The 5,699-nt window shown below is 44.8% G+C and overlaps 2 pseudogenes; both read left to right on the top strand.

The window, feature by feature from the left end:
• Nucleotides 1–1,380: 1,380 nt before the first annotated feature.
• On the top strand, nucleotides 1,381–2,378 carry LOC145805507 (uncharacterized; annotated as a pseudogene).
• A 604-nt stretch (nucleotides 2,379–2,982) lies between these two features.
• On the top strand, nucleotides 2,983–5,171 carry LOC145805506 (uncharacterized; annotated as a pseudogene).
• Nucleotides 5,172–5,699: the final 528 nt, after the last annotated feature.

Genomic DNA, 5,699 nt, shown 5'->3' with positions numbered 1-5,699 from the left:
GTTGCGATTGTTTCCATTCTCGTTAAAGGATAAAGCCAAACACTGGCTAAATTCTTTACCTGCTAATTCAATCACAACTTGGGACCAATTACAGCAACGGTTCTTGGAGAAGTACTTTCCCATAGGTAAAACCAACCAGCTTAGGCGAGCCATCACAAACTTTTCTCAAATGGATGGCGAGCAATTCCATGAGACGTGGGAAAGACTTAGAGACCTTCTCCAACAGTGTCCTCACCACCAAGTGCCTAATTGGCAACTTGTTCAAACATTTTATTATGGCTTAACTGAGCCACACAAATGGTGGATTCGTCTTGTGGTGGGACATTTATGTCTAAAAATGATGCCGAGGCATGGCAATTGTTTGAGAACCTAAGTGATAATTCCCTTCACCATGCATCCGCAGCCCGGCAAGTCCGGCAACCCGTAGTTGGAGCCCCGAAAAGAGGGGGCATTTATGAGGTCGGGCAAAACCTAGAGTTAGCACAACAAGTAGAGGCACTGTCCCGCAAGATGGACCAATTATTAGCTACGGGACATGCCCCTACCCAGCAAGATCAGCCTCAATTTCACGAGGCATGTGTTATTTGCGCGAGCCCTGCTCATGACTTGAGTGAGTGCCCTTTGGCATCACAATTTCCGGAGTTAGTCCAAGAGCATGTGAATGCGGCTCAAGGATTCTCCAACCCAGGTAATGATCCATACTCCAACACATACAATCCGGGGTGGAGAAATCACCCTAATTTCTCATGGAGACCCCCTTCACAAAGCACTTCTTACAATCCGCCACCACCAAGGCAGAATTTCAATAATTTTGCCAACCAATCATCCTACCGACCACCACAACCTTATCGACCCCCACAACCGTACCGGCAAACACAACCCCCGCCTGTTCCTCAGGGCAACTCTGTCTTTGAGACTCAGGTTTTGGAAGTTCTCGCAGAACTTAAGGGGTTAGCACCGGTAGTTCACTCCCATACTCACTCTATTGCCAAGCTAGAGGCCCAATTGGGTCAAATGGCTAATAACATGAATCGAAGAGAGGAGGGAAAATTACCAAGTCAAACTGTGGCCAACCCTAAGGGACAATACGGGGCAGAGAGTTCGGGTGGGAATGGTAAGCAACATGAGCAAGTGCAGGCGGTGGTTGCTTTAAGAAGTGGTAGGGAGTTAGAGCCTCAGTCAGTTGCGTCTGATGCAAGTAGAGTTAGGAAGGGTGACCACGGTGGTTCACCTAGGGAGAATAAGGGTGAGGGGGAAACACTTAAGAGGGATGACTTAGTCCCCAACACTTCATTTGAGCCCAAGGCACCATATGTGCCTAAGGCACCCTTTCCCCAGTGCCTTGATACACCGTCCCCTTTTAATAAGAAGGCGGCATCTATGGAGGCAATGATGGAGGTCTTTGAACAGGTAAAAATCAACCTCCCCCTGTTGGAGGCGATTAAGCAAGTACCATCATATGCCAAATTTTTGAAGGACCTTTGTACGCAAAAAGCGTAAATCTAGGACACATGTATCCCAAAAGGTCCTACTCACGAAGCAAGTAAGCTCTATCTTGTTGAATGACACACCTCCTAAGCTTAAGGACCCAGGTGCCCCAACCATTGCATGCATTATAGGGGACCACTTCATTGATAGGGCCTTATTGGATTTAGGGGCTAGTGTTAATTTGTTGCCGTACTCTGTGTACGAGGAATTTGGGCTTGGCGAGTTGAAGCCCACTACTGTTACTCTTCAGTTGGCTGACCGGTCCCTCAAAGTGCCACGAGGCATGATTGAGGATGTGCTAGTTAAGGTTGATAGGTTCTACTTCCCTGTTGACTTTTTGGTTTTAGATATGGAACCGGTAGCCAGTTCGAGGAAACAAATCCCGGTGATTTTGGGTCGACCATTCTTGGCTACGACCAATGCATGCATTAATTGTCGGACCGGGGTTATGAAAGTTTCATTTGGTAACATGCAAGTGAAACTTAATGTTTTCCAAGCATCACAACAACCTCATGAGAGAGAGGAGTGCTTATTAGTGGATGTTGTGGATGAGATTGTTGAGAAGGCTTTGCCCTCCATTCTTATAGAGGACCCTTTAAAGGCTTGTCTAACTCATTTTGGGTTTGAAAATTTTGATATAGATGGGTCAGTTGAGGAGGTGAATGTCTTGATTAATTCTTCTTCTACATCGGATTTTCCTCCATGGAAAGCCCGGTTTGAGTCACTTCCTCCTCTGTCGAGAGAGCCTACCACACAATCTTTGGTCACACCACCTACACTTGAGTTGAAGCCACTCCCGGCCACACTCAAGTATGCATTTTTAGGGCCCCAAGATACTTTACCGGTCATCATTGCATCTGACTTGACTGCAGCGCAAGAGAGTCAGTTAATGAGTGTTCTCGTGGCACATCGGAGTGCTATAGGGTGGTCAGTGGCTGATTCGAAAGGGATAGATCCCTCCATGTGCATGCATTATATACACCTAGAGGAGGACTCCAAACCTTCTCGCGAAATGCAACGGAGACTGAATCCTAATATGAAAGAGGTGGTGAAGAAGGAGGTTTTGAAATTGTTGGATGCGGGTATTATATACCCCATCTCAGATAGCAAGTGGGTGAGTCCCACACAAGTAGTGCCCAAGAAATCGGGCATCACTATTGTTGAGAATGAAGGAGGAGAGTTAGTCCCCACACGAACCACTACTGGGTGGCGAGTGTGCATTGATTATAGGAGACTAAATTCCTCGACTAGGAAGGACCATTTTCCCTTACCTTTCATTGACCAAATCCTAGAGCGGTTAGCGGGGTAGGGTTTCTATTGTTTTCTTGATGGCTATTCGGGGTATAATCAAGTCCCGGTGTACCCCGCTGACCAAGAAAAGACCACATTCACATGCCCTTTTGGCACTTTCGCTTACATCCTTTGGGCTATGTAATGCACCGGCGAGCTTTCAACGGTGTATGATGGCCATTTTCTCCGACATGGTGGAGAAATTCTTAGAGGTTTTTATGGATGACTTTTCGGTGTTTGGACCGTCTTTTGAGGAATGCCTTAGGAACTTGACTAGAGTGTTAGAACGATGTACTGAGGCAAACCTAATCTTGAGTTGGGAAAAGAGCCATTTTATGGTTCGTGAGGGTATAGTGTTGGGACACATTGTGTCCCCTCGAGATATAAAAGTTGACAAGGCTAAGGTTGACCTCATTGCAGGTCTTCCTCCACCCAATTCCGTGCGTCAAATTAGGTCTTTCCTAGAGCATGCAGGTTTTTACCGTAGGTTCATCAAAGACTTTAGTAAGATATCACGTCCTTTGTGTAGTTTACTAGTTAAGGACGCGCCTTTTGTCTTTGATGAAGCATGTTTAAAGGCATTCAAAACACTAAGAATGGCCTTGACCACCGCCCCAATCATGAAATCACCAGATTGGTCTCTTCCCTTTGAAATCATGTGTGATGCCTCCGATTATGCTGTCGGGGCTGTGTTGGGCCAAAGGGTTAATAAGGCACCATTTGCTATATATTATGCTAGTCACACTCTCTCGGATGCTCAATTGAACTACACTACTACCGAGAAAGAGTTGCTAGCTGTGGTCTTTGCCTTAGACAAATTCCGGTCTTATCTCCTAGGTTCCAAGGTCATAGTCTTCACTGATCATACCACTTTGCGGTATTTACTATCTAAGAAAGAGACCAAACCTAGGTTGGTTAGATGGATTTTGTTGCTTTAGGAATTTGATTTAGAGATCCGTGATAAGAAAGGATCTGAGAATGTAGTGGCGGATCATCTCTCCCGAATCCTCGTTGAGTATAATAGCGACCTTCTTATTTTGCATGATTCGTTTCTGGACGAACAACTTTTTGAGCTGTCACAAGCGTGCCCCCCGTGGTTTGCACATATTGTGAATTACTTTGCCATTGGGCAAACTCCGCAAAATTGGTCTGAGCAAGACAAAGACCGATTCTTTTCATAGGTCAGGTATTACTTTTGGGAGGATCCGGAGTTGTTTAAATATTGCTCTGACCAAGTGATCCGACGGTGTGTGCCGGAGAGTAAGGTGCATAGCATTCTTACATTTTGTCATTCTTCTGCATGTGGCGGTCATTTTAGTGGGCATAAAACGGCCGCCAAGATTTTACAAAGCGGGTTTTATTGGCCCACAATTTTTAAAGATGCCCATCAATTTTGTAGAACTTGTTTGCGCTGTCAGCAAATGGGTTCGATGTCTCGGCGTGACATGATGCCAATGTCCCCTTTTCTTGTGGTAGAAATATTTGATGTTTGGGGAATTGATTTTATGGGCCCTTTCCCGTCGTCATTCGGGTTTGAGTACATTCTCTTGGCAGTAGATTATGTGTCTAAGTGGGTGGAGGCAATAACTACCTGAACAAACGATCATAGAGTGGTAATCAAATTTTTGCATGAAAATATCTTTAGTCGTTTTGGGTTTCCTAGAGCCATAATAAGTGATCAGGGTACACATTTTTGTAACCGGTTTTTTGAGTCGGTAGTTAAGAAATACTCTATCACTCATAAAGTTGGCACTCCATACCACCCTCAAACTAGTAGCCAAGTGGAAGTCTCAAATAGGAAGGTAAAGCACATAATTGAGAAAACGGTGAGACTGGATAGGAAAGATTGGTCACAACGGTTAATTGATGCATTATGGGCTTACCGCACTGCTTATAAGACACCCATCGGGATGTCACCATATAGGGCGGTGTTTGGCAAAGCTTGTCATCTCCCGGTTGAACTTGAGCATCGAGCATTGTGGGCCATAAAGAAGTTCAACTTCGATATGGCCGCGGCTGGGCTCAACCGGAAATTGCAACTCAATGAGCTGGAGGAAATCCGAAATGATGCATATGAGAGTTCGAAAGTTTTTAAAGCTCAGACTAAAGAATTCCATGACAGGCACATTAATAAAAAGTCCTTTGAACCCGACCAAAAAGTGTGGCTTTTTAATTCAAAATTGAGACTCTTTCCGGGTAAGCTAAGATCAAGATAGGATGGCCCCTTTGAGGTTGTTGAGACATTTAGTCATGGCGCCGTTGAGGTGCGAGATCCAAAAACTGGCCACACTTTCAAAGTGAATGGCCAAAGATTGAAACCATATGTAGAGGGGATTGAGAATGGGGATATGATTGAGTCCATTGCTTTGATGGACCCATTTTACTATGATTGACAGATTAATTTCTTGTTCCTTTTTCTTTCCCTTCTATGCTATTATGTTTTTCTTTGTTTTCGTTATGCTTTACTTGCGTCTAGGAGACTTTAAATCCTCTAAAGGTGTAATTCCTTTGGTGTTTGCCGTGCCCGAACGGCATCTGACGGTCTGGTATAGCCACCTAACCGTGTTTGTAGTGAGTTCCTAGGAGACCAACTGAGACGGTGGAAACTAGAGTTCGAATGGCAAATCCTAGAACACAAAGGTTTGGGATTTCCGAGACTAGAGTCTGGTTTAAATACCCAGGGGTGTGGAGATTGCTTCAAAACTACCTCGGCTTGAACTCTGTATGGCAGCCCCATAGGTTGAGGTAGCTTTATGTGCCTCGATTCTGGATACCGAATCAACCTAGTCTGTCACCCTGTTGGAGAATAGGGAAAGTTACAAACACAGTTAGGGAGAAAAGTAGTACCCGTGGTTTTCGCGTGAAGATTATACCTTTAGTGGACATTCCGTTATGTTCTTATGTGCTATATTTCTTTTGGA

Source organism: Camellia sinensis, chromosome 13 (genome assembly GCF_055761805.1).
Source record: "Camellia sinensis isolate YWXY chromosome 13, ASM5576180v1, whole genome shotgun sequence".
In the NCBI taxonomy this organism is placed as follows: Eukaryota; Viridiplantae; Streptophyta; class Magnoliopsida; order Ericales; family Theaceae; genus Camellia; species Camellia sinensis.
This window is presented reverse-complemented; position numbering and strand designations above follow the sequence as displayed.